The 22,614-nt window shown below is 40.5% G+C and overlaps 1 protein-coding gene across 1 annotated transcript in view; it reads left to right on the forward strand.

Annotated features, from left to right (window-relative positions):
- Positions 1-22,614, forward strand: part of SLC35F5 (solute carrier family 35 member F5) — a 1,937,586-nt gene that overhangs the window by 1,285,207 nt on the left and 629,765 nt on the right. The window lies entirely within an intron of this gene.

The following is a 22,614-nucleotide window of genomic DNA, read 5'->3' on the forward strand; positions in this document are numbered from 1 at the left end:
CCCACTTTTAGTACTTTGTCCTTCTGCCACAATTATTGTCAGAATCAACTTCTGCTGCTGGTAGAATTGCATCTTTACTATTAAAGGTCTAGGTTACTTTCTTATAGCCAGGTTTGAAGCATGCACACAGTGTGTCCTTTCAACTAACAACTTCTGTTTTGGAATAACAGTCCAGTTGCTTATTTGTTCTTTCATAAAATTAGTTCAGTCTATTCCTTCCAGCTTCTTCGGTGTAGCTGAAAATCTCCAGTTTTCACTACTTGCTCTGTTCTCAAATTATATTATTTTTTGAAACATCTCTTCCTGAGCAGTCTTATTCATCCAGCCCTTTCTTTATTTCAACCTCATATTTTTGCAGCTTTATCATCTCCTCTGAATATCTGTTAAAAGATTCTAACATTTTTCCAGCCTTTTGTTTGTGTTGAAGTACTGTCAGTGTTTTGTTTATTTTAACCAGGTCTATATGCAGTTGGTTTGTATCTTTTTCTAGGTTACTGGAAGTCATGTCTGAAGGTTGCATTGCTTTTTGATCAACAGCTGCAGAACTTTCCCCCATCTTTATTTCTTCCTCACTTTTTGTAGCTGATTTTTTCCTGATTTCATGTATTTCTTTGTTCCTGGCATCCAGGTAGTGCACTTACTAGCCATTTACTGAAATTTATCCATAAACACAAGTCTACTGGCCTTCTGCTGAGTTTCTATTTTTCACACTGGGAGAGCTAGAAACAAGACATTACTGAATGTGCAGCCACCTTGGAAGTAGAGTATAATTTTATTTTGATAATTATTTCATCTGTACAGCATACTCTCATTCTCTTTCAATTCAAAAAATTCTACCATTCCATTTTATACTTGCATTTTAAAGTCCATGTCAGTAGTGAATTATTGTTGTCCTTTACTGTTTAATATTCTATACAAATGTAAAGAAGCTGTATACACTACTGGATTTAACAAACCCAAACCACCTTTTTTCTTTTTTTACATACAAAATACCCCTTTTAACTGGGTTTAATATTGCTCCCCTAATAAATGAGAAGATATTATAACTACATTCTCATATATGAATGGAATATTAAACACTTTTTAAATTTACAGTTCTTGCAAGTAAAATTGAAGTAATCAAATATCTTTTGTTAAAAGATAATCTAAGTGACTTCCAAACCAAACATATATTTTTCATAGCCTCTAGTTTTTCTTCCGATATCAATCTCATATTTTCTAAAACTTATTCCAAGCACATTTATACTTGTCATATTAAATGTAATACCTCCTGACATAACCGTCATAACCTAATATTTGACTTCTTTTGATTTATAGAAAAAACTCACGTGTGTAAAATATTGCAAATAATTTACTGCATTAATCATTCCCTTTCTGTTTTTTGTAATACCTCATATTCCCCATTTCTCTAACATGTGTAGAGATCACATTCATTACTAATACAAAAATTACACTGCTCAGTGGACAACCTTGCTTTATACCCTTTTCAAGTACAGTTTCATCACTAAACCCACCATTTACTAAGACTGTATATTTAATTTATACACTGTAAAACCACAACAGGCACCCAAAGAGGCAGGAGGTAATAAACACAAGCCTGTAGGTGCAAGCAGCAGCAGGTTTAATCGAATAAACGCCACACAATACAAAGGGTTTTCGTCCACCAGACTTCTTCAGATGTAAAATTTTTTTTACATCTGAAGAAGTCTGGTGGACGAAAACTCTCTGTATTGTGTGGCGTTTATGCGATTAAACCTGCTGCTGCTTACACCTACAGGCTTGTGTTTATTATTTATTATTACCTCCTGCCTCTTTGGGTGCCCGTTGTGGTTTTACTGGTTCTTGGTTTTGTGGCACCCTTTCCTTGGAGTTTTTGGATAATTTATTCACTTTAATACAAAGATTTTATTTTATTGCTTATATAAGGAACAAATATTTTCCATGATATATTGTGTTGAATTGAATCAAAAGCTTTAATTAAGTCACCGAACATTAATTTCACTTGGACTTTTCTATGTAAATATCTACTAATCATCTAATTATTAAATTCTTGTACTTTTTATCTTTTATACCATATATATTCTCATTAATAATCCTACCTATTTTCCTTCCATTATTATTATTGTTTTTTTTTTAAGTTTTCATGAAAATCTTTTTTCTGTTCTTTAAAACTATGGGTCTCCAGTTCTGTATCTCACACTTCGCACCTTTTTTCCATATAAATGTAATTATACCACTACACAGTTCTTTATATTGGAATCTTTTATTACTTAACCATTCATTTAACACATTTAAAAACATATCTGATGTCGTCAGTTGTCATTTTATTCTTTACATATGGGTTTGGTTCCGATATCGGAACCAACTCTGCCATTACTACAGCTTGCGCTGACCAAAAACTCTCGAGCTTCACCTCTACCCACAGTCCTTCCCTCCCATTACCTCAGGTCTCGTTTGGCACTTTTTCCGGGCAGACGCATTCACAAGAGTTTTCGAGCTTAGTTTGTTTTTTTTGGATAATTTACTTCATATTCTTTCAAGTTTCTTCTTTTTTTCTTTGGTTATTTCCTTATCTTAACTCTGTCACCCCTTTTGCTGTTCCTTTTCCCTTCAATTAGTGATCGCTCTCTCCTTTCTGTCCACTCCGGTGTATTCTCTCCTATAATTGTTGATAGCTTTCTTCTGTGTATTTCGGTGTAATCTTTAGCCATCATTGTTAATTTCTTTCTGTCATTTACTTTTTCTCTCCTTTATAAAAACACCTGATTTCCTGTCTAGCTTTTCTTGTTGAGAGTGTCTTTCTATCTCCCTTTCGTGTGAGTATGGTGTCCAGCCCCTTTATTTTTTTATTATGGCTGAGAAAAACTAAGACGACATCTGGCTTCAAAAAATGCAAGCAGTGCAGCCGTAAGATGCGTCTATCGGACTTGCATCTGTTATGTGCTTATTTGAGTCCTGTACATGTACAGGAAGATTGCTGTATTTGCCATGGCTTTAACCATAGGGCTTTTGTTGAAATAAAAAACAAGCTGATATTGAATGGTTTGATTCCTTCAGCCTTTGGAGAGGCCGTAGCTCCTCCAGACAAAAGTAAAATGGATATTTCTTCATCATCCTCTCTGGAGAAGGGCAAGAAGAGGAGTTTCAGTGTCAATGTCCCTGTTGGCACTGACATCTAAAAAGCATAGATCCTCGGAACCGATGGACTCTGGCTGTAAGACTTTGGTACCGGGAAAATCACTGGTACCAACCACCTTTCCTGTGTCAAAACCCTTGATGCCAAAGGCTTTGGTACAAGACGTTTTGCCTTCTGGCAATTCATCGACGCCGACTACGTTGGTGCAGACTATGGAAGTAGTGCTAAAAGAAGTTTTACCCAGAGCCAGTTACTCCCCATCTCTTGACCCCTTTGTGGGTGAGTTACCTGAAGTTTTTCTTCAAAGATCTAAACCCTCTATCTGTCAGTCCATTCCACCAAAAGCCTTACAGAACTCGATGTCACGAGACTGGTGAATAATATTTTGTGGGGAGAGGCTTTACCAGGACTTCCTTCAGCTCTGGGTCATATGGGCACAGGAACTGAACCTTCATTCACCCTCTAACCATTCCTCCTCTGCGGCATCAGAGTTTACAGCTGTAAGTTGTCCAACACCAACTGTATCTGTTCCGGAGGTCTCTCTTACTTTGGAACTAGTTATTGCCCTGAGTTCTTCAGCTGTTTTGAATCCAGACGTATGCTGGGGCCACATCTGTCCTGTTGGCTCAGAGAGGCAGGATTCAACTCCAGTTTTTTCAGAGTTGTCCTTGCACCTTGGAATGTTGGCATGGTTCAGTTTGTCTTTGACTTCTGCCTCGGGGGCTGTTTCTTTGGAGCAGGGAGTGACCACGGTTTCAAGGCAGTCTATCTCTGTTCAGGGCTCCCTTCCCTTTTTGGGGGGGGGGCAGCCTTTGAGGCAATGGAGAGGGCATTGTGTCTCACAGTGACTCAGTCAGCCCCTTCCTCCTCGGAGAAGATACTTTCCTCATGCCCATTTATTCAACTTGTTTCTCCACTGGGATAGTTAGTACTGACACCGCAAGAATCTCCGAAACAGATTCTGTCTTCTTTTGATACCTCTCCAAACTATATTCCCCTGAGGAGGTTCCTCAGAACAAGTAGTGCAAGGGGAAGCACTTAGATTCTCCACAGGAATCTGTCATTGAAGACACTAATTTTGATGAAGGGGAGGAGTCCCCAAGGTCAGCCTCTGAGGATGTCTGCTTTGGAGACATCCTAGAAATTTTGAAACAGAGGGTGGTGACTGGAAGTCCTAAATCCCTGCCTCAGAGTTTACCTGCAGTTTTTTGGTACTTGCCAGTTTACCTCTTGGATGACTCCGCCTGCTGATGAACTCATTCATTTTATTTCTAAATGGAAAGAAAAAAATAAACTGCTCCAGAACCATGAGACTGTATAAAACTACTGAATTCTGTACAAGTCATTTATTCTTGCTAGTACAAAAAGGAGTACGTACACAAAGGTCTGCTTCATCCGGCATCAACTTAAGACACATTAAACACCCTTTTATAGCTTTAATGAAGCAAGAATTAAAACACTAGTAGAGTCTTAAAACAAACTTACATAGTAAACTAAAAAATATATCAAAATGTATGTATTGAAATATGTATATATCAACATTCATAGTTATAAATTCATACTTATAAATGTAAACAGTATAATATCTAGATTAAAAAATCTTATTTACTACAGCTATGTAAAAATACCAGTTCGGGTTTTAAAGAATACATTTCATTAAATCCAAGTGGTAAAAAAGCCCTAAAATATAGTATCCATTTACTTTCACATATTTCAGTGATGTTCAAAAGATCACCCCCTGTCATGTGGTTATTAACATTTTCTAAAATACAAAATTTCAAACTGTATTTCATCATTTTCTAGGACATGTTTAAACAAAGAATTTGTTGGAATGTTTCTTATTTCTGACGTGACTACTAGTGTGTTTTTTTAACATCTGGTTTGTCTTGCCAACATCGAATGAAACACACACTGTGCACCTAGCCATATATATTACATTTTTGGTGCTCCAGTTAGCATGCGCCTGTAAACTAAACTTTTTCTAACAGGATCCACAAAACCGGGATCAGTAAAAATGTATCTACAAAGTGAACACTGGTGGCATTGAAAGGTTCCCTTCCACCTCAGGTGTTGATTATATTTCTGTTGCTCCTTCTAACAGAGCTTATTTTTCAAAGTAGCACATTTTTGTATATGTGAAAGACGGTCTATCCATGCTGATCTGTAATTCTGGTATTTGTGATAAAATTGGCCAATATTTGTTAATCACACTCTTTATAGCATAGGCGTTTTGATCATAGGTTAAACACATTTATTACCTCCTTTAATTTTTACACTGTTACTACCACATTGCTTAGTGTTGTGCATATTTGAAAAAATAGCATATTTAGAGTTCCTTTTTGCCAGTACTTGTTTCATACTTGTAGCATTTGTTCAACAACATCCTCTTCTTTGAAAATCAGTGCCCATCTGCTTCAATTGTTCATTTAGCATCTCATTCTCAGTATTAAATTTACTAACTCTTTCCACCTGGTTAACCAGACCACAAACTGGTGCTGCTACAGTAACAAAGTAGAAGGAAAAACATAAGCTGCACCAGAACCATGAGACTGTATAAAAACAATGAGTCATTTATCCTTGTTAGTACAAAAAGGAGTACTTTCACAGACAAATGTCTGCTTCATCAGGCCTTGCTGTTACTAGATCAAACATTTAGGGTAGCGAATACCTAAATGTTGATCTGTTAATAGCTAAAGCAAAAAAAGCGAATGGCCGATTTAATGCAGGGAAAGAATTCCCTTGGCCGTTAAGTGGATTTTGCCCCTTTCCCCACTGTAGAGCAATCTCGGAGTTGGTATATTTAGTTGGAGGGGTTTGGTTTAAAAATTATTTTTTTTTTGTGGCCGAGGGAATTCATTCCCTGCGTTAAATCGTCCGTTCACTGTTTTAATTTTTTGATATTACCAAGTCTACGTGTAAGTATTCGCTAACTTAAACTTTCGATCGGGTAATATAGACACCATTAAACACCCTTTGGTAGCTCTAATGAAACAATTAAAACACTAATAAGTTCTTAAAACAAACTTATATAATGAACTAAAAACATATATTGAAATATATATATATATATATATATGTGTGTGTGTGTGTGTGTATATATATATATATATATATATATATATATCAACATTCATAGTTATAAATTCATGCTTATAAATTTAAATATTATAGTATCTAGATTAAAAAATCTTATTTAATACAACTATGTAAAAATATCAATTTGGGTTTTAAAGAATACAGTTCATTAAGTCCAGGTGGTAAAAAAGCCCTAAAATGCAGTATCCATTTATTTTCACATCTATACTATGCTCTTTAAAAAAACAGGTTAAAAAAGCACTCATTTAGCTAGGGATAGTATGCATCCCAATTATATGTTTGATAATGTCATGCTTAACCAGATGGCCAGAGTTAGTAAATTAAATACTCAGAATGAGATGCTAAATGAACAATTTGAGCAGGTGACCACTAATTTTCAAAGGGGATATTGTCGAACAAAAGCTACAACTATGAAACAAAAAGTGCTGGCACAAAGGAGCTCTAAATATGTTCCTGTTTTTTTCAAATATGCACAACACAAATCCATGTGGTAGTAGCAGTGTAAAAATGAAAGGAGTTAATAAATGTAGGTATGTTTTAACCTATGATCAAAACACCTTTGCTATAAAGTGTAATTAACAAATATTGGCCAGTTTTATCACACATACCAGAATTACAGGACACCAGCATGGATATACCTTCTTTCACACACAAAAAATGTGCTACTTTGAAAAATAAGCTGTGTTATAAGGAGCAACAGAAATATAATCATCAACATATGAGGAGGAAGGGAACTTTAAAATGCCACCAGTGTTCACTTTGTAGATATATTTTTACTGATCCTTGTTTTGTGGATCCTGATAGAAAAACAAAGTTTAGTTTACAGGTATATGGTTACTGGAGCACCAGAAATTTAATATATATGGCTAGGTGTACAAAGTATATTTCATTTTATGTTGGCAAGACAAACCAGGTGTTAAAAATGCATTAGTAGTCACATGTCATTAATAAGAAAAATTCCAACAAATTCTTTGTATAAACATGTCCTAGAAAATGATGAAGCACATAGATGTTATGTTGTCCCATCTCGCCTTCATTCTTGGTTGGTTGGGTTCAGAACCGAGCATCGGATCCAACTCTGCCTATTACTAAAGCTCAAGAGCTTCCATTGGCTCGAGGCTATACCCTATCCCATCATGCTTAGGGAAGATCACCCAGATCTCATAGGTTCATAGGTTCATACTAGGCTATCTGCCCAAGGGCATTTATAAGCCTAGCCCATAGTTATGTGGCTTTCGCCACCCCTTTAGTTTGAATAAAAACTATGCCTATCATTTTTCTGTGCCTCTGTCAAGCAGTGACACTGAAGTAATCCCTGGGGTATATCTGCGATCTCCCATCCATTGGTCAAGATTCCTCTTGAACAAGGCCAGCGAGGTGCTCTGCCTCACATGTACCGGGATTTTGTTCCACAGCATAGGGAGTCTCTGGGTGATGAATCTGTCCCTCCAGCACGTTCTATTTATAACCGTGTCAAGGTTTAAGTCTCCCGCCCTTGTGGTTCTGAGGGATCTAGATTTTTTGAGGTGAAGCATATTCATCAAATCTGGGTTTGACATGGCCTTATATGTCAGGCACAGGTCACCTCTGAGCAAGCGGTATGAGACTGAATAAAGCTGGAGTTCTTTCAGTCGGGCAGCATAAGACATATTTTTGAGACCCTTTATCCTTTTGGTGAGGAACTTTTGGGGCCTTTCAAGCTGCATCAGGTGTCTGGTCAGATACATTCGAACGGGCATTGTACTCAATCATAGGTCTAATGAGTGATGAGTACAGGGGACGATGACCTCCCTTGATCTAGATGTGAATCCCTTCATGATCAGGTGGGCGATATAGAAGGTTTTCCTAACTACTTTAGCAACATGAGTGTCAAGCGAAGACTACTGTCAACTTGGGTCCCCAGATCCCTGATGACTTTTTCTGTGCTCAGTGGATTGTCACCTATATGGTAGCTAGGGGTAACCTTGTTTTTCCCGAAGGGTATGACTATGCATTTTTGGCGTTTAACTTCAGGCCATGGCTCTGGCACCAGTTATCTGTTTCTGTGAGGCCCTTCTGGAGGATATCTGTGTCAGATGTGTTTTCGACTATGGCCCAGTTTGCAGTCATCTGCAAACTTTGTCAGCCATAACCCTCCTGTGTTTGCTTGTACTTCAGAAAAGTAGATGCCGAACAAGAGTGGACCCAGGACTGAGCCCTGTGGGACACCACTTGTGACAGGCTTTGAGTCTGACATGGCTCCAGCAACTCTGACCCTGTGGGTTCTGTCGCTTAGCCAGTTTGCAACCCATCTTGTGATGTATGGGTTTACATTCAAGCTGATGAGTTTTTCGATGATACCTGAGTGGGGTATTGTGTCGAAGGCCTTTGCCAGGTCGAGGTAGGCTGTATGGACTGCCTTTCCAATGGCCTTGGTGACTGTCTCGAAAAAGTCAACCAAGTTTAAGAGGCAGGATCTGCCTTTGACAAAGCCAAATTGGGTTGGATCCAAAGTCTGCAAGTTCCCTATGTCTTTATTTATGAGTTCCATTATGATCCTCTCCATGGCTTTGCAGATAAGGCTTGTCAAGCTAATGGGGCGGTAATTTCCAGGGTCTGTGGAGGCACCGCCCTTATGAAGTGGGACCACAGTCGCCGTCGCCACTCCTTGGGTACGTATCCTGAGGTGAGGCTAAGATTAAACAGCTGTCCTAACTGTGGGTTTAATTCCTCGTTGAGTTCATGAAGCACACAGCCGGGGACACCATCCGGTCCCATGGATGCTGTGTTTTTGCCTTAGTGAGGGCAGTTCTCACCTGGGCGTTGGAGATGTTTGGGGGCTACAATCCTCTGGAATAGATATCTCTCCTTTTGGGGAGGGGAGAAGTTTGCACTGAACCTGTCAGCCAGTATGTTAGCAATGTGTGTAGGTTCAGTAATTTTCACATCATTTTGAACTAATTCTGAGCATATCTGGGAGTTTCCTCCTAGGTTTCTAACATAGCTAAAGAAGGCCTTATGATTGTCTTTAGAGTCCTTGGCGATTTTTCTCTCAAAATTTGCCTTGGATGATTTTATGAGAGCTCTTAGTTTTTACTTATAATGATCAAAGGTGTCTTACCTTTCAAGGATTTTGCTCTATCTTGTAGTAGCTTCCTCCTTTTGTTGTAGAGCTTGTTTATGGCTGGGGTCCACCAGACTGGACGCTTGCCTTTGGTACAGAGAGTCTTAGTTTTGTTTGGGATTGCCTGATCCATGCAGTCCTGTAGGTGCTGGTAGAAGGCATTTGTAAGTGATTCAGCGGTTTGAGTAATGTTTACCACTGGCTCAGGGGCCTTAAAGGAGACCACACTAGTTTTTAGAAGTGTGAAATCGGCTTTTGAGAAGTTTTTCACTGTGGTCTTTTGTTTCAGGTGGGGCGGGATGAGGACCTCCAGCGAGATTAGTTTATGATCTGATCTCACCAGTGAGGGGTATACTTCGGTGTTGAACATTTTGATCCCATGTTCGTGATGATGAGATCAAGTATGTTTTCACCTCTTGTGGGGATGGTGACTAGTTGTTCCATGGCATTTGAGTTTATGAACTCCAGGAATCTTTGGGTTAGAGTGTTCGGGCTTGAGTAGTGTTCCCAGTCTATATTAGGGTAGTTGAAGTCACCTAGTATGATGGTGTTTGGAGATACATTTATCCCCTCCAATGTTTTCAGGAAGGCCATGTGAGGTTCCTGAGTTTGAGAGGGTGGCCTGTAACATGCTACAAATTGCAGAGCAGTCTTGCCTATGGTTAATTGCACCTGGATGGTCTCAGATGCATCGTGCGTTGCCACCAACCTTGAGGTGTGGGTGTCCTTTATGAATATGGACACCCCCCCTCCTTTCTTGGTGTTGTCCGGATTTTGGGGCCGGAACGTATGATATGAGGTGAAACCATTTGCCACTAAACTAGATCGGGTGCTTCTCAGTGGGCTCAGGTTAAGTGAAATTCTTTTTTGGCTATAAGATACTGTTTCGTGTTTTTTGATGTAAATATTGTTGTAGAGTAGTTTGAGCCTTTAGGATTAGTTTGTGCTACTTTTATAGTTAGCACTTGTTCTTTATTGTGCTTGGCCGTCGATTTTATGGCCTACAAACCTTTTCCTGTTTTAAAGCCTTACTTTTTCTGTACTGACCTGTTTTAGTTAGAGGGTTTGTCTTTTGTCTTTGTTTTCAGCCTGTTTAAGTTAGAGGGCTCCCCCCCCCCCCGCACTTTCTACTTCCTTCCCTTATATAGGTTAGAGAGGTCTCCTCTGGCTAGAGGGGATCGTCGCTCAAGTTAGACCTGTCCTCTAGTCCCTTCTCCCCCGTGTGTTTAAAAAAAAATAGTATAACTTTTGACTTGTTACTAGCCTTTTCCTGCTTGTGTGTTCTTAATATTGAGTAGAGTTTAGTACCTTTTGTTTTTGCCTGTCAGATAGCTTTTCCTGGACTGTGTGGCCATTTTTGCAGTGGAATTTTTTGCTAATATTTCCAAGGAAGAGAAAGAAGTGATGCCATCAGGCTTCGAGAAGAGTGACTCTTGTACACAAAAGATGTCGATAACTGACGGACACACCAGTTGTGTCTGTTGCCTAGGTGCAGTACACCTTTAGGAATCCTGCTCTATTTGCCATGGTTTTAGCTCCAGGGTCCTGCAGGAATGCAAGAACAAGCTCATTGTTAGGGGATTGATTAAGGGTCCCTTTGCTGAGGCATTAGAGGGAAGTCAGACCTCTAAATCTTCTCATTCCCCAAGATCTGACAAATCCACAAAGAGAGCTGCTTCTTCAGTTCCTGTATCTGAGCTGGCAAAGAAGCCATCTAATGACACTACTTCAGACCCGAAGGCTTTTGGGCCCCAATGAGGCTTATCCTATGGTTCCACAAGCTTTACTGGAACCGATTAGGAGCCACACACAGAGCCGGTCTCCTCTGTACCTCAGTTACTTCTTTTACAGTCAGCTGGTAGCCTAAGATCCTCGACCCACTCCTCTCATTCCTCCACAAGCCTGTCTGATGACGACGTGGAGCGAGTGGTCAGAAGGTTGCTTTGGACTCCCGTGCTGGCAAAAATCCTTTCGAGTCCAGCCCAGAAGGAATTGGAACCAATGACAGTCACAGCCCCTTCTGTTCATCCTCCGACCCGAGTGGTTTCAGAGCCGGAGTGCTTGGATGTGCTTGTGGTGGAACCGTTGGGCCCTAGGCCCTCCCCTGGGGTTCTCTGTCCCGACTTCTGCTCCAACCTCTTCAGTGCCATCTTCTGTTGAAGGGTTTTGGAGCTGATGTTCGCCCATAGGCTCCAGGGAGGAGAGTCTGGTCGGACCTTTGTCAGATCTGAGTCTACCTCTTGGGGCTTCAGTGCAGGTGATCTCGGCACCCACATCGGCCTCTGAGCCCCCACCTCCTTTGCTCGAAACTTCCCCAGAGGACCCCTCTGGGGAATTGCATCGGAAGAGAACCTGTAAGAGGAAACATTTGACTCCCCTGACGAGTCTGTCATGTTGGATACGAGTTTAGAGGATTCAGAAGAGTCCCCACGATCAGCCTCTGAGGATGTCTCCTTTTCAGGCATCCTAGAGATCCTGAAGCAGAGCAGCGGCTGGAAGTCCCTTACCCCTTCTGAAGATGAATCTGTATACCTGGAGGCATTTGGATCTCAACCCTCCACATCTTGGGCGTCTCCCCCCTTTGATCAGCTTCTTAGTGTAGTCAGTCGAAAGGTGTCTGGCTCTCCAGAATTGGTGGAACCTGTTCTGAGGCCCAACAAATTTATAACTGCTCCATCTGATGGGGAATTCTTATCCGAAGGTGTCCCAGTAAATGCTATGGTGGTGGCGGCGGCCACCAAAAAGGAGTTAGTGGAAACTTCATCTGTCCATCTGCTGAAATATGGAATCTCGAATGATGGACAGATATGGGAAGCATATGTTCTTGTCAGCGGCCTTCACTTTCAGGTAACTGAACTACTTAACTCATTTTACCAGACTCCAGATGGATCTCCTGAAGGAGCTAGGAGAATACTCTCCAAGGTTCTACAGCTGCAGGGGTGTCAGACAAGGTGACCTTGCAGCCTGCAACTTTGAAGTCTGTGGTCAACTCCTCTATACAGCTCATCTCTTACGCAGCCGATAGAGCGAGTAGGGCAGCAAGTACAGGAATAGCTCTGAGGAGACATTCCTGGATGTGCCTTTGCGAGTTTGCTGAACCCTTCAAGTCTTCCTTTATAAACACCCCCTTTGATGGCTCGTCCTTGTTCAGGGCAGAAGTTAGAGACTCTGACCAGGTGTGAACAAGAATGTAAAACTCTGCCTGTCATGGGAGTATGTTTTTCCGTTCCCACCAGGCATTATCCCAGAGGCCAGAAGGGCGGTAAAATGTGGTTCCATAAAACCCAAAGAGTTTCACCGGACGCACGTGGTGACTTTTCCTCCTGGGTAGAGGGAGAAATAATAATGGAAGATGCCAACCTCACAGCAGAGGGGTTCTGCAAAATCAGGGAGACAGATGCATTCTCTGGCAGACTCTTCCAGCACTCCTGAAAGGAGGCCCACCTCTGGATGCAGTCGGGGGCAGACTATCACTGTACCCCAAAGCCTGGCTAAACATCACTCAAGATAAATGGGTACAGTTGATAATATCCAGGGGATACATTATACCCTTCCCCAACCCACCCCCCGTAATCAAGATCAGTCCCAGACATTCCACCCTGTCAAAGGAATCAGGAACCCTAGAGATGCAAAGGTTGCTAACAAAGAATCATCCAAGAATTTCCCGGAGACCAAATCAGATCCAGAACTTACTCAAGGTTCTTTTTAGTTCCAAAGAACTCAGGGGACCGGAGACCTGTCTTAGATCTCAGCAGATTAAAGTCAGTGAAGAAAGCAAAGTTCCGGATGGGGACACTGCAGTCTATACTCCCTTTTGTGGGGCAAGATAATTGGATGTGCTCAATCGATCTTCAGGATGTATACTACCATATAAAAATGGACAGGCGATCCAGGAGATATCTACTCTTCCAGCTGGAAGCCAGTCATTACTAGTTCAGAGCTCTGCCCTTTGGTCTCACTACAGCCCCCAGAGTGTTTACCAGATGCATGGCAGTAGTCACGGATCACCTGAGGCAGCTAGGATTCCTGGTGTTTCCGTACTTAGACTGGCTCCCGACCGCCACCACCGAGCATCTACTAACCAAGAGATACCACCATTCATCTATGCTCGGAACTGGGCATCACCATAAATTTCAAAAAATCTGCCTTGTTGCCATAACAGCATATTGCATTCATAGGAGCAGACTTAAACACAGTGGACATGGTAGCAAAGATGCCTCATGACAGAATACAGACACTGCGTCATCAAGTGTCCATCTTGCTCTCGAAAAGGAAGTGGCAGGCAAAATTTGTTCTAAAAGTCTAAGGCACGATGGCAGCTGCAATCACATTAGTACCTCTAGCACAGCTAGACACGAGAGTCCTGCAGTGGCTACTCTTTGCTCAATGGTCCATGCAGGAGTTACCCGTGTTGCACAAGATCTTAATCACAGACTCCTGCAAGAGGGACCTGCACTGGTGTCTATCCACGCAGGTAACCCAAGGCAGACCGTTCACTCTCCCTCAGCCTGTAGCTACAGTGACCACGGACACTTCCCAGATAGGGTAGTGGGGCATTATCTGGGAAAGATTGTCCAGGGAACTTGGCAAAAACACAAGTACCACTTGCACATCAGTGTCCCAGAGGTGAGAGTGGTGCTTCTGGCGGTTGCAAGCACTCCACAGCTCTCTTCCACCAGATACGATTGCCATACAGAAGGACAATATGTCGGTAGTGTGGTATATCAACAAACAAGGCAGAACTAGATCCTACCCCCTGTGTTGGGAGGCTCAGAGTATGGCAATGGGCAATTTCTTCCCATCGTTTTCTGATTGCGACGCACATCCTGGGGAAATCCAACGTGATAGCGGACAAATTAAGCAAAGCAATTCTAATGCCTCATGAGTGGTCCCTGAAACAGGAAATTGAAAACCAAATCTTTAACAAGTGGGGGCCAGCCTTGCTGCGACCTTTTTGCCATGCCCATGCATGCCAAATGCAGAAGCTACCTTGCCCTAATACCTCCTCCAGGGGAGTTACCAAGGGATTCACTTGTTCACGATTGGCCCTCAGGACTTCTTTATGCTTTTCCCCACGTCTATATCACATCATTGAATATGTGAATATCGAACACTCACGAGCAAATATTCATGTACTCAAAAACGGTATGCACCCCGCTAAATATATCATTCAGAGCACACTACTGTGAGGAAAGAGCAAAAATCCCAATCTTCACTATACCTCAAAAAAAATTCATCTTTGAGTACGTGAATATTCACTCATGTGAGCGTTCGATATTCACGTATTCCACTAATCCCCAACATTCTACAGAAAGCCAAATCGAAGAGTTGCAGGTTAATTCTCATTGCTCCTTACTGGCCTTGTCAAATTTGGTTTTCTTTCCTATGGCCCCATCTCCAAGAAGAGCCGTGGATTCTGGACCTGGTACCAGATCTTCTGACTCATCAGTCAGGAACGCTCCACCCCTCTATTCAAACCCTCAGACTGACATCTTGGCTGCTCCACTTTCAGTCTTAGCCAGGCTTCCAGACATTTCCCCAGCCGTGAGACACATTCTAGTTTTATCTCATAAGACAACGACTAGAAAGCTTTATGCTAGTAAATGGAAAAGGTTTTCTTGTTGTGCTTCCAAGAATCAAATTGACCCCTTCACAGCCCCTGTAAGTACAATCTTAGACGTCTTAGCAGAAATCTTTAATCAAGGCACAGTGGCAGCTAACATACGAATACAATTAGCTGCCATTTCTAACTACCACATAGGAGACATGGGATCAAAAATAATCTCTCACAGGTTGTGCAAAGCTTTCTTGAGAGGTACTTTTTTATTAAGACAACATGTAAGGGAACCACTGCCTCCTTGGTATCTCAATTTTTTGCTGACTACTCTGTTTCTTCCACCATAGGAACCAGCTTCCTCTTGCCAACTGAAATTTCTAACCTGGAAAACAGCCTTTTTGATAGCCTTACTTCAGCTCGGAAGGCTTCAGAACTTCAAGCTCTGTCCATTCGCCCTCCATATTTGTTTTTTCACAAAGATATAGAGTCTCTCTCAGAACAAATCCTTCATTCCTTCCAATAGTATGTCCTGAGACCAATTTGAACCAGTCCATTGACCTGGCCGTTTTCTTTCCAAATTATGGCAACAAGGCAGAATATAAGCTACACCAATTGGATGTCTACAGGCAGTTGCATTTCTACTTGCATAGAACGAAAGAATTCAGGAAATCCGACCAGTTATTCATCTCTTTCTCAGATAACAAAGGTGCACCGATGCCTAAAGTTACTTTGTCAAAATGGCTTACCGACACGATAACCTACGCATATAATTCTCAGCATAAACAATTGCCAGGAAGGATTAAGGCCCACTCAACAAGAGCTATGTCGACTTCAGCCACTTTTCAGGCCAGATTGCCTTTGGACTCCGTCTGTGCTGCAGCCACATGGTCAATCCCCTTACCTTCATCTCTCATTACAAAGTAGATGTGGCTTCCTGGAATAGGGCTTCATTTGGTTCCACTGATCTGATGAGCTTATTCCCTTGAGCCACCCAAGAAAGAAGGTGCTGGGGATGCTGTTACAACCAGCAAGAATGAAGGCAAGATGGGACAACATAGCATTAAGAAGTTATATGCTCACCATAACGTTCCATGTTTGTCCATAATCTCACCTTCATTCTTTGCGTCCTACCCTCCTTCCCCCAACATTTGCTCCTGGAGGATCGAGAGGAATTCTTTATTGGTTGTGAATGGTGTTCTCTGCTTCCCTTCTTGCCTCTTGAGACATAGGCTAATAACTATTACCATTGGGATTTTGTATATGATTACAAAGGTGTTAGTATTTTGCAAACAAGATCTAGGTTGTCTTCCCTAAGCATGATGGGGTAGGGTATAGCCTCGAGCCAGTGGAAACTCTCAAGGTTTAGTAATAGGCTGAGTCGGAACCGAACCCAACCAACTAGTAAGAATGAAGTGAGATTATGGGCAACAAACATGGAAAGTTATGGTGAGTACATAACTTCTTATTTTAAATTTTGTATTTTAGAAAATGTTATTCTTCTGAATATCACTGAAAGATGTGAAAGTAAATGGATACTGTATTTTATGGCTTTTTTACCACCTGAACTAAATGAAGTGTATTCTTTAAAACCCAAACTGGTATTTTTACATAGTTGTATTAAATAAGATTTTTTTAATCTAGATATAATGTTTAAATTTGTATGAATTTATAACTATGAATGTTGATCTATATACAGTGGATGTAAAAAAAGTGTACACACCCCTGTTAAAATGTCAGGGTTTTGTGATATAAAAAAAATGGGACCACAATAAATCATTTCAAAACTTTTCTCTCCTTTAATGTGACCTATAACCTGTACAATTCAATTGAAAAACAAATCTGTTAGGGGAAAAATATAAAAAAAATACAATAAGCTGGTTGCATACATGTGCTCACCCTTAAACTAATACTTTGTTGAAGCACCTTTTAATCAAAGTTCCTGAAAGGAGGCCCCAGTTGTCTTCCTCTGCAGGCAGTCGTGGAACGCTTATACTTGCACCAAAATGTCTGGCTAAATATAACAGGTTCTTGGGTGCAATGGATTATTTCCAGATGTTCTACCTTACCCTTTTCCCTTCTACACCCCATATGAAAAAAAAATCCCAGATGTTCCACCCAGTCAGAGGGAACCAGCAGTTCTAGAAATTCAAAAAATGCTAGACAAAAGTCAACCATGAAGTACCACCAGACCAGAGAGGATCCGGAGTTTACTTAAGATTCTTTTTAGTGCCAAAAAAAGACACGGGACTGGAGACCAATTTTGGATTTCAGTGTTGAAGTCAGTTTGACAAATGAAATTCCAGATAGTCATGGTGCAGTCCGTTCAGTTTTTAGGAAAGGACAACTGGATGTGCTCACTAGATCTTCAGGATGTGTATTACCACATGACAATGGACAAGCACTTCAGAAAGTTCCTCCACTTCTGTGTGGGAGCCAGTCATTACCAATTCAGGGCGCTGCACTTTGGTCTTAAAACAGCCCCCAGGGTGTTCACCAAATGTATGCCAGTAGTAGCAGCTCACTTAAGACTGCAAGGAGTCTGGGTGTTTCTGTATTTGGATGACTAGCTCATTACCGCTCCGACCAGACATTGATAGAGACAAGGGATTGTGTTCAAAACACCTGTGCATACCTAGGAATAACTGTAAACCACAAAAAATCTCAACTGTGCCTAACTTAAAGTTTATAGGGGCAGTGCTGAATACGACATCAACTGTAACATCCCTTCCGCTAGTGAGACCTTGAAAAATCATAGCCCAGGTTCAGAAAATAATTCATAACAAGAAGGTACCCGCTTGCCTAATTTTACAGGCCATAGGTTCAGTAGCAGCGACAATAACTCTAGATCCCCTAGCCAGATATCACATGAAAATTCTACAATGTCTGCTGGCATTTCAATGGTCTGTGTTATACCAACCCATGTTTGACTAGATTTTGATCACCAATCATTGCAGAAAATATCTAGCTTGGCGGAATCACTCCATAGGAATTCTCTTGGGCTGCCCTTCCACCTTCCAGAACCCAAGGCCATAGTGACCGCAGATGCCGCCTAGATGGGGTGGGGGTCATTTTCTGGGCAAGACTGTCGAAGGTACTTTGTACCCCTTAGAAGCCAACTTGTATATCAGTGTTCTGGAAATAAGAATGATGCTTTTAGCATTGCAAGCCTTTCAAACAGCTCTTATTCAAAACAGACCATGTCAGTAGTTTAGTACATCAGCAAATAGGGAGGAACCATATATTATCCCATTTGTCAAGAAGCACTGAGAATGTGGCAGTGGGCGATCTCTTCCAACCGCTTTCTGATAGCAATGCACACTCCGGGGAGTTCCAGTGTGATAGCAGGCAAACTGAGCAGATGTTTTCTCCAGCCTCACAAGTGGTGTTTCAATCCAACAGTGACAGAAAAGATTTTCCATCAATGGGGCCAGCCTTGCTGTGATGTGTTCGCCTCTCCCCTAAACAACAAGTGCAGAAACTACTTTACCCTGAGTCACCAAGAGATGCTCTTCTCCACACTTGGCCCACTGGACTCCTCTATGCCTTTCCCCTGATACCATTAATTCCCAAATTCTTACAGAAAGCACTCTGGTTGAAGAACAAAGTGATCCTCATTGCTCCATTTTGGCCTAGATACATTTGGTCCCCCTTTCTTTGGCCTTATCTAATTCAACAAACTTGGACTCTGGTCCCAGCTCCACATTTTCTGTCCCATCCAGAAGGACTAGTTCACCCAGACATTCTGAACTTCAAGCTGACAGCATGGTTCCTCCAGTTCCACTAGTTAACAGAAATCTTAACCTTTCTTCCCCAGTACATCAAATTCTCCTAGCTTCTCACAAGCCTCTCACTCAAAAACTGTATACTAGTAAATGGAAGAGATTTACCACCTGGGCTCTTGAAAGGGATTTTGACCCCTTTTCCGCTTCTGTTGATATTTTAAATTTCTTAGCCTCTCTCTTTAATGTAGGAACTTCCCCTTATACCATCAGAATACAGGTTCCTATCAGATGACTGAAGACGCATTTTGTCAAATGCGTCTTGGTCGAACTTGAAATGTCGAAATGGCAAAATGACGAAGCGGCATATAAGCAAATTCCTTCCCTGGGAAAAAAGTCACTTGGCCGCTTCTGTCACTTTGCCGTTTTCGGCACTGTAGTGTGATCTCAGAGTTGGTATATTTAAGTAAGGGGTGTGGGGGGGGTGTGGGGGTGAAGCCCCCCACTTTATGCAATGTTTTAATGTCCTTTTTCTTTTTTTTTTTTTTTTTTTTTTTTTTTTTTTTTTGGGAAAGCGATTTTTTTCCCTGAGAAAAAAAATCACTGTTCTGGTTGTTCGATGTTTTTTGAATTCGAACTTTTGAGTTCGATATAACAACGTTTGATCATTTGATCGTTTGTTGTTATAATATAGACCCTAGAATACAACTAGCAGGAATTTCAAATTTTCATGATGGTTTGGAAGAATGTTCCTTGGTACTTATAAACTTTGTAAGTCATTTTTTAAATGGACACTTTTGCGGAAACCTCCCTTCAAAGATCCTACTCCACCTGGGGACCTACACCTAGTGTTGCGAACCATCTGCAGACTGTGATCTAAAGTACTTGTCATGGAAAACATTATTTTTGGTGGAAATAACCTCTGCTAGAAGAATTTCAGAAATTCAGGCCTTATGTAAATCACCTTATCTGATTTTTCACAAATGCAGAGTTTCCTTATGAACACATCCCATCTCTCTACCTAAAGTAGTGCCAGAGTCTATTCACTCAGAACATTAATTTGCCAGTATTCTTTCCAAACTTTTTGAACAGATGTGAATAGTGTTTATACTTGCTAGATGTTCACAGACAATCACATTTTTGTCTTCATAGGACTTAAGGACATGAGAAAATCCAACCGTTTGTCTCCTTTTCAAATTTAAGATTTTGTAAACCAGTCAGCGAGGTGACCTTTGCCAGATGTCTCAAGGATGGCATTTCTTTTATTTATGACAAAAAGAAAATTGCCTTGCCTAGACCTTTGAAGGCACATTCTGCAAGATCTTTTGCCACCTCGGCAGTTTTCCATTTTAGAGCTGCAATGGATGATATATGTGCAACAGCTACTTGAACTTCTCCCCATACCTTTATTACTCATTACAAATTGGATTTAGTCTCTAGGGGAAGAGCATCCTTAGTTCAGTGGTGCTCAGGAATGTCCTTCTGTGAGTCCTCCCAAGCTCTAAGGTAGCGGGAGACTCTGCCCTGTATGTCAAGGATAAAGTGAAAATAGATATCAGATAGAAGTTATGCACTTGCCATAATGTCCCATCTGTGTTGTCCATTATAATTTATCCTCGACTCCCCTCCCTCCATTCCCTGGCCTTTGAAGACTCTTTGGTGGAACAAATAATGTACTTGGGTCTTATGGTAATCATTAAGGCATAGCAGGTATGACGTCTGTGTTTACCACTCTGTATCTACTCTGCAATCTCTGTCTGAGGTAATTGGGAGAGAGGGATTATGGGTAGAGGTGAAGCTTGAGAGTTTTTGGTCAGCGTGAACTGTTGTAATGGCCGAGTCAGTTCCGATATCGGAACCGAGCCCATATGTCAAATATAGATGAAAATGGACAACACAGTTAAAAACTTTTGGTAAGTACTTAACTTCTTTTTTTGTGTTATCGTCATTTTTATACAGTCTTTATTCTACTCCATCCAGAACTACTGCAATTAACCCTCTTCAAAATATTTTCCAATTCTTCCACCTTAATCTTTTCCAAATCCTTATCTTTTTCTGAAAAAAAAAAAAAAAAGTATCTACTTTCCATTCATTACAAGATTGTATTATCTGTCCTCTAAAAGTTAGTCCAACATACTTTTCAACTATTTCAGTGATCTTATCTTGTGTACTATGTAACACACACCTGAGGTATAACAAAAGAAAAATAGGCTGGATGGAAGCACTCGGGTTCACAGTTCCTTCAAGGTTTAATGGCACAAAATAGTAGATGAGCAAAACACCAAAAACGCTGATAACACTCCAAATACGTTTTCGTTCACAAGAACTTCATCAAAATAATAAATTACAAAGCAAAGGCCCATTAAATAATTCCCCCAATCAAAAAATAACCAGTAAAATAATGGAATACAATTTAAAAAGACATTTTAAAATTCCAAGTGTTACCACCTAGTGTCAAAACATACTAATTACATCCTAAAAGCAGTAGTGTAAAAACTGTACATGCAATCACTCATAATATCAATGTTGTTTGTCTTATGGCTTTTTCCCGGTAAGGGGTTGCCACAGCGGAACTCCTGTCCGCTAATGATTGGAAATAGATTTTTACGAAACACCGAGGTGCCAGCTCGACGCCCAACCTTCAATGAAGGCACACCCATTTACGCACGCATGTCTTTCGAACGCTACACAACCGCTGGGAGGACATGCAGACTCCACACAGAAGGCACTCCCAAGCCACACCGAGAATCGAATGGGAGAACCTCTTGATGTGAGGTAACAACGCTACCGCCATACCACCGTGGCATTATCACTCATATAATGTTTATAAAATATCTCAATAGTATATTTGTGTAAAATTAATAAAAATACATATTTAAACTAGTAAAAAATGTGCATTTGTAAAAGTAATGATTTGACACCAGTTGGCAGCACTTAGAATTTTAAAATGTCTTTATAAATTGTATTCCGTTATTTTATTTGTTATTGTTTGATTGGGGGAACTATTTAATGGGCCTTTGCTATGTAATTTGCTATTCTGATGAAATTCTTGTGAATGAAAACATATTTGGAGTGTTATCAGCATTTTTGGTGTTTTGCTCATCTACTATTTTGTGTCATTAAACCTTGAAGAAACCGTGAACCCGAGTGCTTCCTTCCAGCCTGTTTTTCTTCTGTTATTGGTGGTTTCAGTGGTTGGTATCCCCGTTTTTACTACACACCTGAGGTATCCTTCATTTCCCTCGTACTAGTATTTTCTTTAATAAATTTGTTCAGGTATGGCATAATTTTTTTCTTTTTCCCTTGTAAAAATCTATTTGTTAATACAGTAAATGCTTTATTTTCATTTTATTTAAATTATATAATTCTTGTTCTTTAATGAAAAAAATCTTTCTTCATTCCTTTCTAAGCTGTCAAACAAATCCTTGCTTAACTTTTTGTACTTTTTTTTTCCGTCCTTTTCCTGATCTACTCATTTATATAACACCTCTTATATTTTTGTTTAAAGCACAGCCACCATTCTGACCAGTCTTTATAAAAGACCCTCATTTCTGTATGATTCTGCCATAAATTTAATGCATCATTGCTTCCTTTTTCATCCCATTTAACTTCATTAATTCTTTTTATTCCCTTTACCATTTTATATACTCTGAATTACCTTTTTAACGCAATCCAAGTTGCTCTATGATCCGAAAACCATCTCCGCACCTTCTCCAGTTTGCAATCCTGAAATTAAGAAATAGTCTATTTCAGTTTTATGCTCTCCTCTGTTATATGTCCAAGTACTAATCTTCCAAATACGTATATGTCCGTATTTTATATCATCAGACACCTTCTAACATCATATGATTTTTTTCTGCTGCCTTATATTAGTTAAAATCTCCTACCGTGGTTATTTCCATATTTATACCCATGTATTGAATTATATCCTTAAACATCTCTTTCTCTCTTTTTGCAACATATGCATGAATTGCTATAATTCTAAAAACATGATTTTTTTCCC

The sequence above is a fragment of the Protopterus annectens genome, chromosome 6.part0 (assembly GCF_019279795.1).
Source record: "Protopterus annectens isolate FY-2018-M chromosome 6.part0, PAN1.0, whole genome shotgun sequence".
Taxonomy (NCBI): Eukaryota; Metazoa; Chordata; order Ceratodontiformes; family Protopteridae; genus Protopterus; species Protopterus annectens.